The 23,949-nt window shown below is 51.9% G+C and overlaps 1 protein-coding gene across 3 annotated transcripts in view; it reads left to right on the top strand.

The window, feature by feature from the left end:
- LOC119973828 (high mobility group protein HMGI-C-like) overlaps positions 1 to 23,949 on the top strand; it is a 168,826-nt gene that overhangs the window by 141,393 nt on the left and 3,484 nt on the right. The window lies entirely within an intron of this gene.

Here is a 23,949-nt window from a genome sequence, read left to right as displayed (position 1 = left end):
CAGCGTGTTTTCTGCGCATGCGCAGGGGGTTTCCTCTCTGCGACGGCCATGGAGGAGCCCTACAGAGGCCGGCGCGGAGAGAAAGAGTGCCCCTCTGGCACAGGCCCGCCCGCAGATCGTTGCCCCCTCCCCCCGGGGCAGATCACCCCGCGCCCCCACCCCTCCCCTCCCCCCCGAGGACTCCGCTAGCTGTCCTCCAAGCCAGGTCCCGCTGGGATGGACCATGTCCATTTCACGCTGGCGGGACTGGCCGAAAACGGGCAGCTACTCGGCCCATCGGGGCCCGGAGAATTGCCGGGGGGCGCTGCCAACGGCCGCTGACCAGCGCGGCGCAATCCCCGCCCCCGCCCGAAAACTGGCGCTGGAGAATTCGGCAGCCGCCGTCGGAGCGCTGGGGCAGGATTCACGCCACCACACCCCGGCGATTCTCCGACCCGGCCGGGGGGGGGGGGGGGGGGGGGGGGGGGGTCGGAGAATCCTGCACCATGGCTTCGTTGTTTTGGGTATATGAATGCATGTATTGCCCTTTTACTATGCTGAAAATTAAGGGAATGTTCGATTGTTTGTTTATACTGGAGCTCTTACTAGGTGGTTAGAACAAGGAACTTTCCAATGGAGTATTATATACCACAGCTCATATGTCGGGGTATGCCCCATTTAACAAGGTTGGTTAGTTAACAGATGTCATATAAAACGGAATACCTGCTGCTCATCTTGCTTATAATAGCGAGTTTAGGATTTAATTCATGGTTTTATTTAGTTAAAGGTTTATTATCACACTGTTAGGTTTTTATTCCAGTGGTTTGGGAGTGTGATGATTGTTCTGGGATTTGAGTGGGGTGGGAGGGATTTCCTGCATTGACAGTAATCAAAGGCCTTTTTGTGTTTGGCAATTTTCATTATGTGTTGGATCCTCTTGGCTTTGTTTCCTTTTCCAGTCAATTTACTGACCCTTTTATAAAGTCTTCCTATATGTTTGACTGGCCCAGGCGATCAGGGTGGTATGCAGCTCCCGATCTGGTTCGTCACATGGAATGTTAGGGGGTGGAATGGCCCAGTAAAACGTTCCAAAGTGCTTCCACATCTCAAGAGCCTTAACATGAATGTTTTTTTTTTTTATAAATTTAGATTACCCAATTATTTTTTCCAATTAAGGGGCAATTTAGCGTGGCCAATCCACCTACTCTGCACATTTTTGGGTTGTGGGGGCGAAACCCACGCAGACACGGGGAGAACGTGCAAACTCCACACGGACAGTGACCCAGAGCCGGGATCGAACCTGGGACCTCAGCGCCGTGAGGCGGTTGTGCTAACCACTAGGCCACCGTGCTGCCCCTTAACATGAATGTTGAGCTCCTTCAAGAAACACATCTTCAACTTAAAGATCATGCAAAGGTGTTTCACTCCAGCTTTTTTTTTTCTGTTGAAGCCATTATGAGTTTAATCTGGGCGGACAGCAATTTTAATTAACAGAAGAAAACCGTTCTTCCCCCGACTGGGGGATGGTTTAGCACAGTGGGCTAAACAGCTGCTTGCCATGCAGAACAAGGCCAGCAGCGCGGGTTCAATTCCCGTACCGGCCTCCCCGAACAGGCGGCGGATTGTGGCGACTAGGGGCTTTTCACAGTAACTTCATTGAAGCCTACTTGTGACAATAAGTCATTAATATACTCTTAAATGTAGTCTCAGACCCTGGGAGATGTTATACAATAGTGGCACTCTTTATCAAGCCTCTGTAGTTTTGGGAAACATCAATGCCCCTAACTGGGAGGTATGAAGTTTATGACTTTGCATTTTTTAACCCTTCCTAATCTAGATGCCCACCATCTTTTTTTTGGACGGGTTCTAATCTGTGTTACAGATCCAAAGCTGGACGTCTCCAGTCCTTGGACTCCCGCCCTCTCTGTGTTTCCAAGGCTCTCTCCACCTTTGAGACTCAAATGGTTGTGTTGACCCTTAGCGTTTCCCCCACCCTGTCGCAAGGGACTTTACCTACTTCTTTCATGGCCACTATGCTCATTCACACATTGACGATATACTTTTGGACAGAGCTGTTCTCCCCCACAGTTAAAACTGCCGAGGATTCTGCCATTGCTCTATCAGACCACGTGTCCCACTCCCTGAACCTGGCTCTGACATCCAAAGTTTTTTTAAAATAATTTTTATTCAAATTTTCACAAAATATCAATAACAGAAAATACTAAGAACAGAAAGAACAAAACCCCCCACCCCCATGTATACAAAAAAAAGAAGAAATAAATTAACGCCCGTCATTAGCAAAGAACAAATATACATGTCCCTTCAGCCCAAAGCAAAGAGGCGCCCCACCCCCCTGCCGCCCCCCCGCCCCCCCCCCCCCCCCCCCCCCCCCCCCCCCGCCGCCCCCCGCCCCCCCCCCCCCCCCCAGGTTGCTGCTGCTGCCAGCCTTTTTCTACCGTTCTGCCAGGAAATCTAGGAATGGCTGCCACCTCCTGAAGAACCCCTGCACTGATCCCCTTAGGGCAAATTTCACCCTCTCCAATTTAATAACCCCGCCATATCGTTGATCCAGGCCTTCACGCTTGGTGGCCTCGCATCCTTCCACCGAAGAAGAATCCTCCGCCGGGCTACCAGGGACGCAAAGGCCAGAATGCCGGCCTCTTTCGCCTCCTGCACTCCCGGCTCCTCTGCAACCCCAAATACTGCGAGCCCCCAGCCCGGTTTGACTCTGGATCCTACTACCCTCGACACCGTCTTTGCTACCCCCTTCCAAAATTCCCCCAGCGCTGGGCATGCCCAGAACATATGGGCATGGTTTGCTGGGCTCCCTGAGCACCTAATATACCTGTCCTCGGTCCCAAAAAACCGGCTCATCCTTGTCCCGGTCATGTGAGCCCTATGCAGCACCTTAAACTGTATGAGGCTAAGCCTTGCACACGAAGAGGAGGAGTTCACCCTTCCTAGGGCGTCCGCCCACGTCCTCTCCTCAATCTCCTCACCTAGCTCTTCCTCCCATTTACCCTTCAGCTCCTCCACCGAGGCCTCATCTACCTCCTGCATCACTTGGTGCGTTGCCGAGATCCTCCCTTCTCCAACCCACACCCCCGAGAGCACCCTGTCCTGGACCCCATGCGGCGGCAACAGAGGAAACACCGCCACCTGCCGCCTGACAAACGCCCTTACCTGCACATACCTAAAGGTGTTCCCGGGGTGAGCCTGAACTTCCCTTCCAGCTCACCCAGGCTCGCAAACTTCCCGTCTACAAACAAGTCCCTCAATCTCCTAACACCTGCCCTGTGCCAACTCAGGAACCCGCCATCAATTCTCCATCGAGACCCCCACCTCCCCCCTGTGCCGTCTCCATTGCCCCCAAATTTTGAGGGTAGCCGCCATCACCGGGCTCGTGGTATACCTCATTGGAGGGAGCGGCAGCGGCGCCGTTACCAGCGCTTCCAGGCTCGTACCCACACAGGATGCCATCTCCAACCTCTTCCATGCTGCCCCTTCCCCGTCCATTACCCACTTATGCACCATCGCTGCGTTGGGCAGCGCCAGCCACCCTCCCCCCCCCCATCCCTGCCCCGCACCAAGAGCACTCTTCTCACCCTCGGGGTCCCATGCGCCCACTCAAACCCCGTAATGCTCCTGTTAACCCGCCTGAAAAAGGCCTTAGGGATAAGGATGGGGAGGCACTGGAACAGGAACATAAATCTCGGGAGCACCGTCATCTTGACTGACTGCACCCTACCCACCAGAGACAGCGGCAACATGTCCCACCTCTTAAACTCCTCCTGCATTTGCTCCACCAGCCTTGTGAGGTTTAGCTTATGCAAGGCCCCCAGCTCCTGGCCACCTGGACCCCCAAGTACCTGAAGCTCCTCTCCGCCCTTTTTAGTGGGAGCCTACCAATCCCCCCCTCCTGGTCCCCCGGGTGTACAACGAACAGCTCGCTCTTCCCCAAGTTGAGCTTGTACCCCGAGAAATCCCCAAATTCCCGGAGAATCCTCATCACCTCCGGCATTCCCCCCACCGGGTCCGCCACATACAACAATAGGTCATCCGCATAGAGCGACACTCGGTGTTCCTCCCCACCCCGCACCAGCCCCCTCCAGTTCCTCAACTCCCTCAGCGCCATGGCCAGAGGTTCAATTGCCAGCGCAAAAAGCAGGGGGGACAAGGGACACTCCTACCTCGTCCCTCGGTATAACCAAAAATAACCGAAAATACTCCGACCTCCTCCTAGTCGTGGCCACGCTCGCCATCGGGGCCTCATATAGCAGCCTCACCCAACTGAAAAACCCCTCCCCAAACCCGAATCTTTCCAGCACCTCCCACAAGTACCCCCACTCAACCCTATCAATGGCCTTCTCCGCGTCTAGCGCCACCACTATCTCCGCCTCCCCCTCTACCGCCGGCATCATTATAACATTCCTGAGCCTCTGTATGTTAGTGTTCAGCTGCCTCCCCTTCACAAACCCCGTTTGATCCTCGTGGATAACCTGCGGCACACAGTCCTCTATCCTCGTGGCTAAAATCTTCGCCAACAGCTTGGCGTCTACATTTAAGAGTGAGATTAGCCTGTATGACCCACACTGCAGGGGATCCTTGTCCCGCTTAAGGATGAAGGAAATCAGCGCCTGAGACATCGTCGGAGGCAGGGGCCCCCCTTCCCTTGCCTCGTTGAAGGTCCTAACCAACAGGGGGCCCAACAGGTCTGCATACATCTTATAGAATTCGACCGGGAACCCATCCGGCCCTGGCGCCTTCCCCGACTGCATGCTCCCTATCCCTTTGACCAGCTCCTCCAGCTCAACCGGCGCCCTCAGTCCCTCCACCTGTCCCTTCTCCACCCTCGGGAATCTCAGCCGGTCCAAAAAGTGCCCCCACCCCCTCCTCCGCTGGGAGTTCGGACCGATACAGTTCCTCATAAAAGTCCCTGAAGACCCCATTAATGTCTACCCCCCTGCGCACCACATTTCCTCCCCTATCCTTAACTCCACCAATCTCCCTGGCCGCATCCCGCTTACGGAGCTGGAGCCCCAGCATCCTGCTCGCCTTCTCCCCATATTCATACACCGCTCCCTGTGCCTTCCTCCACTGAGCTTCCGCCTTTCTGGTGGTCAACAAGTCGAACTCAGCCTGGGAGACTACGCCGCTCCCTCGGCAATCCCTCCTCCCGGAGCCTCCGCGTATCTCCTGTCCACTCTCACCATCTCCCCCACCAGTCTCTCCCTCTCTCTCTGCTCTGTCCTCTCCCCCTGTGGGCTCGAATGGAGATCAACTCCCCCCTAACCACCGCCTTCAGCGCCTCCCACTCTGACATCCAAAGTTAAAGGTCAGCCTCCATTTAGATGAAAACACAACCTTACTATCTGACAAGGATTTTTGCCAATTTATATCCGCCAGTATAGATGTTTTTATTAAAACAAACAAATCTGATTCCACCACCCCATCACTATTACGGGAGATCTTCAAGGCAGTTCTTTGGGGACACGTAATTTCTTACAATGCACATATTATCAAAACAAAGAAAATGAAAATAACAGGAATTGGTGGATTCAGTTTTAGAAATAGATTGTCGATATTCCATTAGCTCCATTCTTGAGTTATATGTACACACACTAAAGCTTCAGACTTAATTTGATTTACTTTCCATAAATAAAGCACACTTGTTCCAGCGTTCAAGGGGGGAATTTTGATGAATATGGGGACAAAGCTGGCCGCCTACTCGCCCACCAGCTCAGTGCCAGTCTGCTTCACGGTTTACCTCCCAGGTCTATCACTCCTCCCATAATCTTACTCCTGATCCCTCTGATATTAATTTGATCTTCATTTCCATTTTTTGTAACCCCTGTCTCCTGTCAGATAGAATGGCAGTGGCTTACTTCCTAAATAATTTGGACATCCCGGGGGCGATTTAAGTGGATGGGGGTCAAAGACCCATACCGAGCACGTTTAGCCAATGTATCCCGGCACTCGCAGCACCGAGAAACACAACATTATCAAACGGCTCTCAGGTTAGATAGGGAGTCTCAGCGGGGAACGGGCGGCCAAGGCCACACATAGCCCCGTTCTCAGCACCGAGGAGCTCCTCTCGATGGACCTACTCAGTGTAGCGAGAGATCGGGACATTATTTTTAAGTCCCTGAAGCCCCCAAAGCGACCCCCGACTCCCCCAAGCCCCAACTTACTATGAGGGGTTTCATCGTTGTTGCTACCGCATAGAAAATGCCAGCTTGGCACCTTGGCAGTGCCAACCTGATATCCTGGCAATAGCCCTGCCAGCTGGCATTATCACCTGGGCACCTTGGCAGTGCCAACATGGTATCCTGGCAATAGCCCTGCCAGCTGGCATTATCACCTGGGCACCTTGGCAGTGCCAACCTGGTATCCTCGCAATAGCCCTGCCAGCTGGCATTATCACCTGGGCACCTTGGCAGTGCCAACCTGGTATCCTGGCAATAGCCCTGCCAGCTGGCATTATCACCTGGGCACCTTGGCAGTGCCAACCTGGTATCCTCGCAATAGCCCTGCCAGCTGGCATTATCACCTGGGCACCTTGGCAGTGCCAACCTGGTATCCTGGCAATAGCCCTGCCAGCTGGCATTATCACCTGGGCACCTTGGCAGTGCCAACCTGGTATCCTGGCAATAGCCCTGCCAGCTGGTATTATCACCTGAGCACCTTGGCAGTGCCAACCTGGTATCCTCGCAATAGCCCTGCCAGCTGGCATTATCACCTGGGCACCTTGGCAGTGCCAACCTGATATCCTGGCAATAGCCCTGCCAGCTGGCATTATCACCTGGGCACCTTGGCCGTGCCAACCTGATATCTTGGCAATAGCCCTGCCAGCTGGCATTATCACCTGGGCACCTTGGCAGTGCCAACCTGATATCCTCGCAATAGCCCTGCCAGCTGGCATTATCACCTGGGCACCTTGGCCATGCCAACCTGATATCTTGGCAATAGCCCTGCCAGCTGGCATTATCACCTGGGCACCTTGGCAGTGCCAACCTGGTATCCTGGCAATAGCCCTGCCAGCTGGCATTATCACCTGGGCACCTTGGCAGTGCCAACCTGGTATCCTGGCAATAGCCCTGCCAGCTGGCATTATCACCTGGGCACCTTGGCAGTGCCAACCTGGTATCCTGGCAATAGCCCTACCAGCTGGCATTATCACCTGGGCACCTTGGCAGTGCCAAGCTGGCACCTATGTGGCACTGTCAGGCACTGGCACTTGCTCAAAAGGCATGCACCTGGGGGCTCCGATCCCCTGGGAGACCCCCACGAATGCCGTTCCATCCGGTCCCCGTTTGTGGAGACCAGTACTGAACGGCGCTCGCCCCAGATCTCCGAGGCGACGGGAATTGATCCCAACGCCTCGGTTAACTCAGGAATCTGAACATTACACTGAGACTAGCTGTCTCGCTCTAATATGCTGAATAGCCAAAAAGTGATCCCACCCGCGATGGGCGGGATTTACATCGCAACGTCTCGTGGGATCGCCTTAGATCTCGCAAGGCATTGCGAGCCGGGTAGACCCCGGGGGGGGGGGGGGGGGGTCTCCCCACCCAGCACTGGGGCAGCACCTCCAGTGCCCTTGAGCTGCAACTCCCGTGAGGCCGTTGGATTCGATTTCAATCTTGCTAATAAGATGGAAATTAATGCGAATGAGGATGAATGATAAGTTCGCCATTTTCTGGCGTGATCCGGAACTATCCATTGGGAGCAGGCCGGCTAGATAGCAAACTGATTCACACCCAGCACAGACCTGGGCACGCTGGTTAAATAGTGGAAAAGGCCGAAATCGAGGTTGGTGGTGGTTGAATCGTGTCCCTCATGGAGAAGTGTTTTGGTGAATTTCGCCCAATGTCTTTTCTAAGTTGGAAAAGCTGGGTCTGTCATAAGAGGATCCACTGAACAGTTTTTCTATCGCTGGCAGCCATTTCTCTCTTCCTTGAAGGAGTTAATTGCTGTTGACCGTTAATTTCATTGTTTTGTGTGTATAATTTTTGTTCGTCTGTTTATTGGGCAGGGGGGAGCTGAATTATGGTACTGTATTGTACCTTCTTCATCTGCTCCTCTCCTCTCTTGGAAAATAAACAAAAAGCATTTACAAACCAAAAATGCTATTTTTTTAAAAATTGCTTTAAAATTATTCCTTGGTATATTGAATTGTGAACACCCTGGTGTAGTTGATTAATCCAACTGAAAATAGGTTTATCACTAAATGCAAACACTGCCGGTGAATAACCTGGTCCAGCAAACCAAAAACAACTTTAAAAATGTCGACAGAAGCATTTGATAGTTAAAAGCAAATTACTGCGGATGCTGGAATCTGAAACGAAAACAGAAAATGCTGGACAATCTCAGCAGGTCTGACAGCATCTGTGGGGAGAGAAGGGAGCTAACTTTTCGAGTCTGGATCACTCTTTAGTCATCAGACTCGAAACGTTAACTCCCTTCCAATTTGTGAAAACTCTATCGTAATTTATTTGTTCAGAGGATATATCTTTATTATTGTCACAAGTAGCCTTACATTAAAACTGCAATGAAGTTACTGTGAAAATCCCCTAGTCGCCACACTCTGGCACCTGTTCGGGTACTGTGGTGAATGTATTCACCATAGTATAAACTGTCTGTTTAGTACTGTGGCCTATGGCCAGGAAATAGTAATACGATCTACCACCATATATTGTACAGAAGCCCCGGTGGGCTCCGCCTCTGGCTCCCCCCCCCCCCCCCCCCCCCCCCCCCCCGCGGGGGCTGTATGTGGACCTGGCCACCTGTGGACGGCACTCATTGTTACTGAACTCACAGGCAGGCAAGTTCTCGGTTAATAAAGCCTTTTTTCACTCGTTCTCATCGTCTTGCAGTGAATTGATGGTACAACAGGTACACAGAGGGAGAATTCAGAATGTCCAATTCACCTCACAAGCACGCCTTTCGGGACTTGTGGGAGGAAACCGGAGCACCCGGAGGAAACCCACGCAGACACGAGGAGAACGTGCTGACTCCGCACAGTGACCCAAGCCGGGAAACGAACCTGGGACCCTGGACCTGTGAAGCAACAGTGCTAACCACTGTGCTACCGTGCCGCCCTAGTGTTGTGGCCATGGCCAGCTTCTGGGGCAACATTTGCCCAAAACGTAATTTGCGCTTAAGATCTTGTGGCACAGTGGGCCGTGTCGCTACCTCTGGCCCAGGCACTCCAGGTTCAAGCCCCACTGCAGGACCTGTTGGCAACGGCAGGTGAATTCACGGTGCAGCTCAATGGGACTGGCAATCAGCTGGGAATCTATTATAACCTGCATGAGACTTACAGGGTGGAAGCAATCACTATCCCCGTCAGTCTCGTTGAATGCGAGCTCCCCCGCTAAGTGGCGGGGTGCCGAGATTGGTCATGGTATTGTTCTGTATAAAGTCGGCCAAGTATGGAATCGACAGGACATACCCGTCTGGGATCTGATGTATCATGTAAATACCTGTAAATTACAATGAACCAAAATTGATTTTTACTGAACTCATTTTGGTCTCCTTGTAGTCTACAAAAGAATCCTTCCACCCCCTCCTCCCTATTCCCCAAAGTCAGGGGGGGAAAACATAGGGCTTTTAAAGAAGATTTCGGGGGAGGGGGCAGGGTATAAATTGGAGTTGTAGCCACAATCAGATCAGCCATGATCTTGTTGAATGGTGGAGCAGGTTCAAGGGGCTGAATGACCTACTTCTCAGTTCCTTTGTTACAATTTGTTGATCATTTGCGTTGAGTTGGCTGATTTTGGGTGACAGGCCTTCCTCTTGAAAGTATTGCGCTATTGCGGTCACCACAAAGCCATGTGAAGAACAACAATAAGCCACTTCCATTCGTCCAGCACCTTGAACATTGCCAAAAGGTCCCAAGGGACTCGAGCTAATTTTGACTCCAACGCACATCAGGAGTTATGAGGAGAGGTGGGGAAAACGCTTTCGTCAAAGAGGTCGCCGTTAATGAGGAAGGAGAAGGGAGAGGTGGCATCACTACTTCCAACATGTGGGTGGGATGTCGAACAGAGGGGAGAGAGGGAAAGTGACATCGCTGCCCTCTACAGGCCGGTTCCGCTCCCATCACCCCCTCCTCTGGCCTGGTTGCCACAATTCACATTTCAATGCCGAGGAGTTTGGCGGAAACCATCTTACATTTTGCCGCTGGAAGCAGAGAGACAGAAGGAGATTTCCCCATTCCCACAGAGTCAGGGACATAGCTACATTTACAACACAATGGAAATGGTCCCTCCTCGCGTTTTCTTCAGGCTTGGCATGGAGCAAGGGGGTTTAAAAGAAATGTTGTCCGAATTAGCTGGTACAGAAAGCTTCTCTCCCCTTCATTACTCATCTGTCTCTCCTGCTTTTAAATCCTTCATAACCCCTTGATGCCCCAGTCGGAGCTCCTAATGGAGATGGGGTGGACATAGTTCCTGTGACCTTTAACCCAGCCTTGTGATTGCCGACTCTGCTTTGATCAGTCAGTGGAACGGGTCGTGGCCCCTGAGCCGGCCACCACCAATCAAATCCGCCTACGGCCTTGGCAACCCTGGCTCACCCCTGTCATTTTCCGTTTGTTTTATAACTTGAAAGGGGGGGCTGGGACGGAGGAGGGGAGGCAAGGGCTTGGAGGGTGGGGGAGGAGCGGGAGGGAGATCACTAATGTTCTATGTTTTATGTCGAATGAACGTAATTTATGTTCAATTCTTGCCTTCGGGAATAAAATTCTTTCATCTCAGTTTATTTAACCAAGTGAAAGGGAGTTCCCCCCCCCCCTCCCCCCATCCCCCCCCCCCCCCCCCCACCCCGCTCTCCCCCTCCCCCCTCCACCAAAAATAAACCAAGGGCCTGATTGTGAATGAATTTGAGTAACAATCGGAAGTTGTAAAAGTCAGGAAGCAAAGGGACGTTTTTATGAGGTCTGCACAAAAAAAAGAGGAGAAAATAGAGGAACCGTAAGTCTTTAATAATCTTCAGTTCTTGTGGAGTCTTGGCCCTGGATGGGAAATCTCTCCCTCGTTGGAACAGACACCTCTCCCACAGTTACCTCGCCATTTCAGTGGGCAGTTTCTGTTGTTGTTAAGATGGCTGAATGACTGTGGCTTTTTAACTGGGTGTCAAATGGGTTAGCAACCAAGGGGAAGATTGTCACAACACACCCGACTTGTCTATAAACGGGGTTAAGCACTGAACCACGAGCCTGGTGACACTGCTGGGGAATTGCGTGTGATGCGTTAGGGCTGGTGTGAAACAGAGAGAATGGGGGAGGGGGGGGTAAGGAGGTGCACAGTGGGGTGGAGGTGTAGGGTTGGGGTGGGGGGGGGGGAACGGCGACATCACCCCAGATGATATGAAGAGTCTGCGGACATCCAAGTTGGCGTTGCGGCCCATGTTAAGCCCGGGATTCCATCTTGTTACCAAGGGGCGACACGATAGCACATTGGGTAGCACTGTTGCTTCACGGCTCCAGGGTCCCAGATCCGATTCCCGGCTTGTGTCACTGTATGTGCGGAGTCTGCACATTCTCCCTGTGTCTGCGTGGGTTTCCTCCGGGTGCTCCAGTTTCCTCCCACAGTCCAAAGATGTGCAGGTTAGGTGGATTGGCCATGATAAATTGCCCTTAGTGTCCAAAAGGGTTAGGTGGGGTTACTGGGTTATGGGGATAGGGCGGAGGTGTGGGCTTTAAGTTGGGTGCTCTTTCCAAGGACTGGTGCCGACTCGATGGGCCAAATGGCCTCCTTCTGCATTGTAAATTCTATGAGAAACTGTCCGTGGCTACCTCGAGGGATAAATTATTGCAAAGCAATTACATTTGTAAATTTATTCATTCATTCAATATTAATGTTTTGATCAGACCTTGTGGCACAATGGTAGCCCCTACCTCTGGACCAGAAGCATTTAGATGTGCATTTGAAATGCCCGAGCATACAAACCTACAGACCACGTGCTGGAAAATGGGATGAGAATAGTTAAGTGCTTGATGGCCGGCACAGACACGATGGACTGAAGGGCCTCCTTCTGTGCTATAAAAACTCCGGGTTTGATTCCAATGCCAGAAGCTGTTGGGCATGGAAGGAGCTTTCACAATAGTTTTCAACGGGCTGATAATCAGCTTGGAAATCCTTCCACCACTTGCCCCCCCCCCCCCACCCACTATTCCCCCCAAAGGGAAAAAAAAGTGTGGGTATGAGGATACATAGAACATAGAACAGTACAGCACAGAACAGGCCCTTCGGCCCTCGGTGTTGTGCCGAGCATTGTCCGAAGCCAAGATCAAGCTATCCCACTCCCTGTCATTCTGGTGTGCTCCATGTGCCTATCCAATAACCACTTGAAGGTTCCTAAAGTGTCCGACTCCACTATCACAGCAGGCAGTCCATCCCACACCCTAACCACTCTCTGAGTAAATAACCTACCTTGGACACCCCTCCTATATCTCCCACCCCGAACCTTATAGTTATGCCTCCTTGTAACAGCTACATCCACCCAAGGATATAGTCTCTGAATGTCAACTCTATCTATCCCCCTCATCATCTTATAAACCTCTATTAAGTCGCCTCTCATCCTCCTCCGCTCCAAAGAGAAAAGCCCTAGCTCCCTCAACCTTTCCTCATAAGACCTACCCTCCAATCCAGGCAGCATCCTGGTATATACACAAAAAAAATGTTTTAACCCAGTTGATGGAGTCAGCAGTGAATAGAGAGAGCTCGCAGTTCACTGCATTTTCCACTATTCACAGGCCTTCCGTGGACTTTTGATTAGCAATGTGCTGTCAGCAGGAATTTGAAACAGCACGGTGCCCTCTACAGGCGCAAATGGGGCAAACAACACCGTGTCACTTCAACCAATCAGATTGATGAATCTTTACAGAGCAGGGAAGTGTCAGTTAGAATATTTAATTTAACATAAAATCATGTTCGGAAAGCAAACTCGAGTGGAAAAGAACGATTGGATCGCGTGAGAAAGAGATTTGAGAAAAATCTCAAATGCAAAGTAACAATAAATATTGTAGTTTTTGAATCTCCAGTAATAATTCTAACAGGAATGGATGAACCCCTACACTTGTAAAACACAATTTTCAATGCCCGAGAAATGGTCTGGCAGCAATTGATTTTGCCTACACTTGTACAGACAAGCTCTAATTCTCTCTGGGGAGGGCTCACTGACCCAGTTGGCTGTATGGTTAGGATTTGTTTCAGAATAATGCTGGCAAACAGTGGGTCTGACTCCTGTTCCAGTTGAGGTGGACTTGGAGCATGCCTCCTTCCCCTGCTCCTGGAAGTGGAAGGTGATATGCCAAACTACCACTGACAAAACAGCTCGGGATGAAGCATCAGTAGACAAGAAGTCAAGGGTAGAGAATGAAATTAGATTTCTCTGACATGTTCAATGGTATCTAATGGTTAAGGACTTCACAGCCTTGCGTGTAATTGTGTATGAGTTGGTGAGGTAACATTATAGAGTGGTTTGTGAAGGAACAGGGCAACTCCTGATTTTCACACACTATCCCGACTTGGAAATATATCGGCCATTCCCTCACTGCCGCTGGTTCAAAGTTCTGGGACTCCGTCACTGGCAGCGTTGTGGGCACCTACACCACATGGACTGCAGCGGCTCAAAAAGACAACACACCACCACTTTTTCCAAACCAATTAAAAGTCAGCATTAAATGCTGGACTTTCCAGGGATGTCCAAATTCCCAAAACTTTTTTTTTTAAATCTGCATTTAACTGTGCAAGAGGGGACACCAGAAGTTGATTTGTCTGAATGTTAGAAATACGCATCAGGTCAGGCATCATAGGTAGATAGAGAACGAGAGTTCACATTTCAGGTTGAAGGCCTTTTAGATGTTGAATATTGCTGAAAAGAGAGACAGATTGCCAAAGCTTTTCATCTTGCACTCGTCAGGACAAATGCAGGAATGTCAAATTTCAAACAATCACAACAATTTATATTACAGGAGAAAAGATGGGGCTTGTAGGTCAACTCTGTTTGGTCAAGGCGATGCCATGAAAAAAGCAATGGGAAACCAGAGGCAGGCCAAGGAAATTTTAAAAAGGCACAGGCTTGAACGTATTCCTTTTCTTTGCAGAGAATGGGTCCCTGTGAATGAACGTGCTTTGCTTTTCGCAAGTGTAAATGAATTGTTACGAGCTTGACTGATCAGCTAAAACTGGTTATTTGCGTAGCTATTAGCGCACTCAGGGTTGTTCGTCAAGAGCTGCTCAATTATGGAATCACATCTATGAGTGGACATTTTGGGCGGGATTCTCCATTCCGCCGCACCCGTGTTCCGGTGCGGTGCACTCCGTCCCTCCGGCCAGCCAATGGGTTTTCCCATTGTGGGGTGAGAAAGCCTGCGGTGACAGCCACAGCCACAGAGCTGAGAGGCAGGGAAAGGGGATCCTCGAGAGGGTGACAGATTGTGATAAAGGGCAGCTTGATGTGTCCGGGTGAGGCACCTCCCAGCCCACAAGCAGTGGCGAAAAGATGGTTACCTGCTGGATTCGGCCTTTCCTGCCTCCCTTCAACCATTGTATTATTCCTGACCCCTAAAAACTTGATAACATAGCCTGATTAACATGTTTAAATGACTGCCCCACCTCACTTGAGCAGTATAGCCGCCCTCCCTCTCATTACAAATGCAAGTGGGCGCGCTCGATGTGCATTTGCTGGGTGTATGGCGGATGGCTGACAGATTTTTAAACCCCCCCCCTGCTCCCGGACTGGCCAATTAAATTGGTTTGCTGGATGGCTAGGGTGTGACACCAAAAGTTCAGGGTCGTTTCCCATTCCCACTGAGGTTGACTTGGGATCGACCCTTGCTTGATGTGGAGCGATGCTCCTCAAGCTTTGTAACCAATTGTCCCTCTCTGATAGAGGGAGATGCCAATGTCCCCCCTGGATTATGGTGCATTACCTACCTGTCGGCCGCCCTCCCATATTATAGTTCCCCTCAAAGCATCTATTTGATCTCCTATTGGTGTGGGGAGGCAGTGCCCTACTGGGCTGACCCTGTCAGGCATGGGTGGGTATATGGGGGTGGGGCAGTTGGTGCAAGGAGGTCCCATGACTAAATCTCCAGGAACACCTTCAACCAGAGTTAGCAACTACGAATGCCTCACACCAGCCTCACCAGCTGCACCACCCCCCCAGCTCACTGGCCAGCAGCTCACCACCTCATGTTGCAAAGCAGCATCTTATTCTTCTCCCACATGCCAATTCCATCCAAAATGCTTACCAGAAGAATCAACATGGGCCAGTTGTGCCCCCACAGGTTTTTCCAATTGTGCTACCCCACTTGCCTGGGTCCCTGCAATAACCCAGATTTAGTACAGACAGTCATTTCCCAAAATTAACAAAATAACACTGAATATTGCCAAAGGGGTAAACATGTTGCTGAAGCTTTTTATTCTGCACTCATCAGAACAAACACTTGGGCGGGATTCTCCGGCCCCCGCCGGGTCAGAGAATCGTCAGGGGTCGGCGTGAATCCTGCCCCCGCCGTCCTCTGAATTCTCCGACCCCCCAAAAGTCGCAGCGGCGTTAATCGCGCTGCCCGCCTCGGAGGATGGCGGGGACCGGCGTGACACAATGGGCCCCGGGGCCGCCCGAATTCTCCGGGCCGCTATGGGCCGAAGTCCCGCCCGTTTAACGAGGGTCCCGACGGCGTAAATCAAGGTAGGTCCCTACCGACGGGACCCAGCTCCGTGGGCGGCTTCCGGGGTCCTCGGGGGGGGGGGGGGGCACGGCGCGATCTGGCCCCGGGGGTTGCCCCCATGGTGGCCTGGCCCGCGGTCAGGGCCCACCGATTCTATTCCTGCCGGCCGTGTAGGCCTCCGCAATGTCCGGCACAAAGTTAAAACCCGCCTGCGCATGTGCAGGGATGACGTCAGCAGACGCTGAAGCTCCCGCGCAAGCGCGGACCCGCGCCGGCCGGCGGAGTCCCTTCAGCCCCAGCTGGCACGGCGCCAAAGGCCTTCCACACAGGCCAGCGGAGGATTCCGCACCTTTGGGGAGGCCCGATGCCAGAGTGGTTCACGCCACTCCACTGCACCCTTTCTGCCCGCCCTGCCAATTCCCGGAGAATCCCGCCCCAATTCCAAATTTCAAACAATCACAACAAGTTGACTCTGATTGGCCAAGGTGGTGCCATAGAGGAAGCAACGGGAAACTATAGGTTCCCCAAGCTCCTGCGTAATTCAAAGAAGACTCGAGGCTTGAACGTAATTATTTTGTTTTCAGAGAAAGGGTCACTGTGTATGTGGCTTCTAGCAAAGGTAACTGAGCCACGTTATGAGCTTGACTGATTATCTTAAACTGGTTGTTCATGTTGTTGATAGCACACTCAGGATTGTGCAGCAAGTGCTTCCTAATCGCTGATTAATATCCAGCAGTAGACGTTTTGTTCTGGGTTTTGCAAGCATAAGGCTGGTTGAATATGATCTGAACTCTGCCAATTACGAGCAATCGAAGGTGTATGTTGCTTGATTTGATCAGCCAATCTTTGGGACACACCCGGCCGGATTCTCTCTTCCTGAGACTAAGTGTTGACGCCGGGGTAGGATTTGTGGACTTCCACGACAGCAAAACCAGCGCCGCATCTGGACCGATTCAGTGACCGTTGTGGGGCCAGCACCAGCACTATGTAACACAATCGATTCCAATGGAAACAGGTGTTGGATTCACCGGGGTCAGGATTGGCACTCGAGAGGCTGACAAGCTACAGCCTCATATTAGCACTTCACTCCCCACACACCCACACCATCCCAGCCAACAAGGTGGCACTGATTGCGCTGGAGTGCGTCCATCCCGTTGATGGGTTGGCTGGGGCCAGAGGATACCTAGGAGGGGAGGTCTGGTGGGGGGTGGACCCTTTGTGACCCGTGGCACTAAGTGGGCAGTCAGCGGCGTGCGCCGCTGCATGTGCCTTGCCGGCTGCGGCAATGGTGTTCCGTGCCCGTCCACCCCACAGCCCACCTCCTGGCCACGCCACTGCCATGCCCCCCCCCCCCCCCCCCCAGCCCTGGCAGAAGCCCCCCGGCCAGTGTCACAACTGTCAGCACACTATGGCAATGTCAGACACTTTCCGTATCCCCTCTCTCTCCCTCAGCAGCCGCGGCACCTGTTTCACGACGTTTGAAAGCACAAGTGAGCCCCGCCGTTGGGAATTCGCCCCGGTGGAGGCGGAGAATCGCAGAGGCCCCGGAAAATACCAGTTCAGGCCCGCTAACGATTTCAGCGTCAAAACCGATTCGCCGCCCAATCGCCTATCCCGATTTTGGCGGCGGCCAACGGAATATCTCGCCCACTGACGACGGACCTGGCATTGCATCGGCGCTGAAATCCACACACAATGTTGCGTGTTAAGGCAGAACCTCTTTCTGGCCTGATGGCAACATCCTGTTAGTGACAAGACTACTCGTGCAGCACTCCATAGCAGCATGAAACGGCTCACTTGACCTGTTGTTCAAATGAACCTGTTGCCCCAAAACAACACTGGGGCTTTTCATCGCCTGAGCGAGGTTCGATTTTCAAAAATATATATGTGGGATCTGGATCACACAGAACCTCTGTTTGTAAACGCTGTGAGCATGCAGCTGGCTCCAGCCACTGGCTGGGAGTTCTCCCATGTTGACCTGGCAGCTAGCGTGGGAATTCCGACTGAAGTATTACAGAAATGCTGGGCTCCCGCACTTGCGCTGCTTTGTCACAAGTGCTGATACAGAGGGAGCTTGGGGCTGCTGCCAGGGACACAGCATTGGTGGGAAGGCAGTGTTCTCAGTTAAATAGGTTGTAAATGACTTGGCTCCTGCTCCATTCCACTTCCATTCCTTCACTTTGAATGCAACTCAGGTCTGTGAAAGGATGGGAACACAAGGCAAGGACTAATCGGTACTTCAGTGACTGATAAGTGGCGATGTTATCTTAACACCCTCGAGGCTGTGTCGCACTAAGTCTTTAGCCTTTTATCGGTCCCTGAAGGTTGAAATGATTGTGGCTGATGTTAGTTCCTGACTACTTAATGTGCCAGTTTTGTCAAGTCCCTCTCTCCCTGTAATTGTTTTATTGGCATCGACCTAACTGATTCTTTAGTTTCTTTAGCTGTTTTTTTTTGCACCATTCATTCTTGGGATATGGGCATCACTGGGTAGACGAGTGTTTATTATCCATCCCTGATTGCCCTTGAGAAGGTAGTGGCGAGCTGCTCTCTTAAACCGCTGCTCTGTGGGGTGTAGGTAGGTACATCCACAGTGCTGTTAGGGAGGGAACGCCAGGATTTGGACCCAACGACAGTGGGAAAAAATGTTGTATTTCCAAGCCAGGCTGGTGAGCAGTTTGAGGGGGAACCTGGGGCGCGATTCGTCGAAATGGATAGAGTGTTCGCGCCGTTGTGAACGCCGGCGCATTTCACGACAGCGCGAAACTGGCACGGGCACTACCAATTCTGGCCCCCAGAGGGGGCCAGCGCGGTGCTGGAGCGGTTCTCGCCGCTCCAGCCTCCGTTTCTGGCGTCAAATTGGTGCCGCGCCAACCCGCGCATGCGCAGATGGGCCGCGCCAACCAGCGCATGCGCAGATGGGCCGCGCCAACCCGCAAATGCGCGGGGGACTTCCTCAGCGCGCCAGCCCCGACGCAACATGGCACGGGGGTTCAGGGGCCGGTCGCGTAGTAAAATAGGGTCGGGACTGGAGAGGCCGACCCGCCGATCGGTGGGCCCCGATCGCGGGCCAGACCGCATCGGAGGCCCCCCCCCTCCCCCCCCAGTGAAGGAGCGCTTTTCCCCGCCCCACAGGCCACCCCCGACCCTACGCGCAGAGTTCCCGCCAGCTGCGACGCCTCACCAAACGCAGCGGCGCAAATGCCGCCGATTCTCCACTCCTCGGAGAATCGCCTGCCAGTGTCAGACCTGCGCCGCGGGAAAAAATGGCGGGAACGGCGATTCTCCCATACATTCTCCCGTATGGGAGAATCGTGCCCCAGGTGTCTGCGACCCTTGGCTCTCCAGGTTGTGGATGTCACAGGTTTAGAAGGTGTTATCAAAGGAGTGTTGGTGAGCTGTCGCATTGCAGTCAGTACCTGCCTTGACTTCAAACAATTGAAAAGATCTTAAGGAAGGCTGTAGGTTGATTGTTATTGTAAATATTAGAGATCTTACTTGTTAATCATGAGGTTTAGAAGAGAAATATGGCCGATGTTGTGTACAACCTCTGTTAAGTGTCACCTTGACTCTGTTTTTAGCATTTTTATTCTTGAATTTGCAGGCTTTGTTTCCAACATTGAACCCAGCCCAACACCCGGTGCAGCTTTTAGGGGGTGAAACATTGTCAGAGATTTCCCCCCTCAGTTGGGGCATTAACCCACAATTTGTGCTGTTTGTTTAAAAAAAAAAGAAAACATAAAACACCCCTCCAGCCCTCAGCCCTCACCCTTCCCCCACACACTGTCCATTTCCCATCCATGCCTACTCAAGCACTCCACCCACCCTAAGACACCTCATCCCCTCAATGCCATCTCATGCCCATCCCAATGGACCTTGATAGTCCCTATGCCAATTTATGACAACCCATTTCCCTACCATCCCTCTTACACCTACCACGCCCACTCACCATGGGCAGACCTCAGAAGCCATTCTGAAATAAAGTCCTGAGATTTTATTGCAGACTTTATTCTTTTTAAAAAGTGCTCTCATTCATGAGAACAAATTTACTATGTTTACATTCCTTCAACTACATAATCCCTCATAAGAAGAAATATTTAATTCAAGTGCATAATCCCTTATAGAATGAAGCATTGGAATTCATAGTCCCACTTCAGCATGACAGTAACCCCTTGGGGCTTTCAATCACACTATGAAATGGCAGGCACCTTACTGTAATATTGAAAGATTGTCAAATCAGTCAAATAGCACTAATCCAGTAATGCTAACCCTACGGTTTATGTCAATAGAGTCAAATAGCAGGTAATGATTTTTTAAAAAATTGCAGGCATATTTTTCAAAGATTTAAATGGCAGGAATTTTATATTCCTTGACAGTTTCACGGTTGACAGTGACAGTTCATTTGGACACCTTTGACAGCCCCAATGAGTTTGATATTGAATGCATTTATGCACTCTCTTGTGCACATTCATGACTACTTTTAACAATCCCAAGCTTCCGACTTCTCCCAAGGAGCACCTAACGTACCTCAAAGACCGCCTGACCTCACCCAAAGGTGCCCCAGGACAATATCCAAAAGGGTGCCCTACCCTTCCATAAGGTTAACCCATCTCTCCAAAGGATTGCACAACGTTCATGCCTGTTCCTACCAGACCGTACCAGCGCACATCGGTTTGCATACCTGGGTTCACCAAAATTAAACATGAGTGGAGGAAGCTGCTGAGTTATAAGGGAAGCTCCCTCCTCGAAACATGCACGTGCGCAATGTGGCCTGTTCCTATTCCCATTTCTACGGTAGGTTCCATGTTCAAGGGTAGGACTTCAGATTTTTAGGCCTCATTGTCACTTTCACAATAATAGGGAGACTCTCCTTCATTGCAAAAAGCTAGGCCTATGTTTCAAAGGGGAATTGGAAGGTTACTTGAGGGGAAAGAATCACAGAGATAAAGGGGAAAAATAGGGCCGGGACTCTCTGAAATTCCGGCCAAGTGTTGACGTCGGAGTTGAGGCCTCCAGGCCCAGTTATTCTCCCCGTTCTCAGGGGTTAGAATGGTGCCGGGGTGCTGTGCGCAGCTCCGGCGCCAAAAGCCAGCCTGCCACGGCCGGTGCGGGTACGCACAAGCGCGCCACAGTTGGCGCGGGTCCGCGCATGCGCTGCGGCTGTCTCCGCACTGGCCCGTGGGCAACATGGCGGAGCCCGACAGGGGCCCGGCACGGAAGAACATTGAGTCGCCCCAGAATTAGCGCACCCGCTGATCGGTTACCCCCAATCGTGGGCCTGGCCACCATGGAGGCCCCCCCCCCCGGAGTCGGCTCGCCCCACACGCCCCCCCCCCACCCCCCCCCAAATCAGGACGGCCCCAGCAGCCAGAACGGCGAGGTCCCGCCGGGTAGGACCATACGCAAACGATGCCGGGGGACTCGGCGGAACTCGGATGTCGAGCGAGCAGAATCGGCGCGGGGGCTGCCGTCAATGGCCCCCCCACCGGCGCTGTGGCGACCGCGCCGGCATGATCGGAGAATCGGCGGCCCGGCGTCAGAACAGCGTGGCGGTATTCGCGCCCCCCCCCCCCCCCCCCCCCCCCCCCGGCAATTCTCCGACCCGACGCGGGCTCGGAGAATCCCGGCCAGATTAGATGGATAGCCGTACCAAATGGAGTACAATGTGGGAAAATGTGAACTTTGGCAGCGAGAAAAGCAGCAAATTATTGAAACGGAGAGAGATTGCAGAACTCTGAGGTACAGAGCGATCCGGTTGTCATGGTACATGAATCACAAAAGGTTGGTATGCAGGTACAGCGAGTGATTAGGAAAGCAAATGGAATGTTGCCGTTGATTACAAGGGAAATGGAATATAAAAGTAGGGATGTATTGTTAGAGTTGTAAAGGGCCCTGGTGAGGCCACAACTGGAGAGCTGTGTACAGTCTTGGTCTCCTTATTTAGGAAGGGATGCAAATGCTTTAAAAGCAGTGCAGGGAAGGTTCACTCAACGGAAACCTGGAAATGGGGGTTATCTCATGAGGAGGGGCTGTGCAGGTCTGTACCCATTGGAGTTTAGAAGAGTGAGAAATAAGAGGCCGTTTCCCCATGTGGGAGAGATTGAACTCGGGGGCATGGTTTACAAATAAGGGGCAGGACCTTCTGCTCAATCCGCCGCGTGTTTTGTGGCGGCAGGGGAGGCCCGGCCATTGGCTTCTTGGTCCTGCCGTTGTCAGGGAGTTTTCCATTGAATGCCCCCTCCCCACCGGGCTACCCGCGGCGGGGTGGGGGGGGGGGGGTACACACCAGAAGACCCCGCCATCATGATCAGCCAGGAAATTCCAACCAAGGAGTCCCCCATTTTAGACGGAGATGAGAAGAGATGTTTTCTCTGAGGGGGGGGGAGGGAGGTCGTGAATCTTTGGAACTTTCTTCCCCAGAGAGCGGTTGAGGCAGGGTCATTGAAAATTTGAAGGCAGAGTGGGATAGATTCTTGATTAATAAGAGAGTCACGGGCTATCAGGAGTGTGGAGTTGAGGCCACAATCAGGTTAGCTGTGATCTTGTCGAATGGCGGAGCAGGTTTGAGGGGCCGAATGGCCTACTCCTGCCCCTAATTGGTGCGATTGTGTGTAGGCCTCGCGTTCAAGCAGTGGTCTTGACTTTCAAATTATCATCCTTGTTCCAAAATCCCTGCATGGTTGGGGCCCTGTGCCTCAGCACGATATGTTTCATTGTAAATCCGCCTCTGTGTAAGACCTTGCTGTGACTGCTTCTGCCCGGTTGTAATTCCTTCACCTGGCCAATGATATTGAGGTCCTTGGCAAAGGATTCAGCGGAGTTTCACAGATCGGCGCATGGCACAGGGTACGTGTTTCACGGGAGAATTGAATGTTTCAAGGGGTTCTGGTTCTATAAAAGGTACGAATCAAGCGCAAGAGGACCAGGGAACATCAGCACAAAAGACAGAAATGTGGAATTAGGTCAGATACCAGGCAGAATTCCTTCTTGCAGAGTACCGTCCTCCTGCACGGATTTCCAGAATATATGGGTGAGCGGGCCTCTATAACATGGTCGCTACAGGTGGGAGACACCACAAGCTGTAGATGGGATGTGGGGCCAGATGTCACTCTTGCTTTCAGTCTCTGAATTCTCTGGAATTTGCCCCAAAATTGCCCTGAGGTATTTTTTATGCTGGCTGATATTGAACCCCCCCCCCGCACCACCCAATCGATGTCATTAAAAAGAAGTCTTGGACAGATTGTCTGTTGCTATTTCTGGGAGTTTGAATGGTGACGACAAATCCAAATGTTTTCCAAAAGAATGTGTGACAGGGGCCGGGTGGAGGAGGGATCACGAAGATGGAGCTGATTGTGTCTATGGGACACACCTAGTCTAAAAGCAGCAGACACAATGAACGAGTTGTTCGTTCCCTTGTACTCTGTGGTATTGCCTGTGATATCTCACCTAGCCACGCTGCGGGTGCGGCACTCCCCTGGGTTTTGGGGGACTGGTACCTAACTGGATTATAAAATGAGGAAGTACACAGGGGGAACCCCACACCTCCCCCTCTTTCCCCAATCCCCCCCCCCCCCCACCCCTCCCCAACCAGAAGAACCAGTCTTGCACCAGTGACCGAGAACATCATCTGCCACGGAAATGGACGAAAGGGGAAGTTGACAACGATAACTCTCATTTCAACGACCAAAAAAAGAACTGAGTTATCTCACCTTCTTCTCCAAAAGGAGGTTTCCTGCCTCGGCAGCGGATGTTTCGAGAAATTTGATTGTTATACCAGAAACTTGGTCAAAGGGTGTGTCCCTCAAGAGAACTTCCTGGTGGGCGAACCAATATCGCCCGGGGAGCCCCTTACTAGAGCTGCTCAGTTGGAGGTTTCTTTCCATCGCATATTCCAGTCTGAGGTATCTCCACTCTTTTGAGGCTTGGACATTGATTGATGATCCCCGTTTAACCTCAGTTTGTAATGCATCCACCCTACCAGAAGGTCATGGGTTTGTAGCCCCAACACGATAGTGCTATGTTGCATTGCTCGCGTTGCTCATTCAACAAGGGCCATTAGCATAAATATACGAATCAGTGATATTCGAAGGACTCGACTTCTGATATGTCCTGGCCCAAGATGGCTTTCAGATAATGTTCCAGAAAGGGAAGATGTTTGTCGCAGGTTGTGCAACTTTACTAGGTGCAAAATGACTGATGTGTTTGCTTTGACAGAACCATGTCATATGCAACATCTAGAAATGCTTCTGCATGATGTGATAGGCACTATCTCAATAGATGCCACGTGT

This window comes from Scyliorhinus canicula, chromosome 11, assembly GCF_902713615.1.
Source record: "Scyliorhinus canicula chromosome 11, sScyCan1.1, whole genome shotgun sequence".
In the NCBI taxonomy this organism is placed as follows: Eukaryota; Metazoa; Chordata; class Chondrichthyes; order Carcharhiniformes; family Scyliorhinidae; genus Scyliorhinus; species Scyliorhinus canicula.
This window is presented reverse-complemented; position numbering and strand designations above follow the sequence as displayed.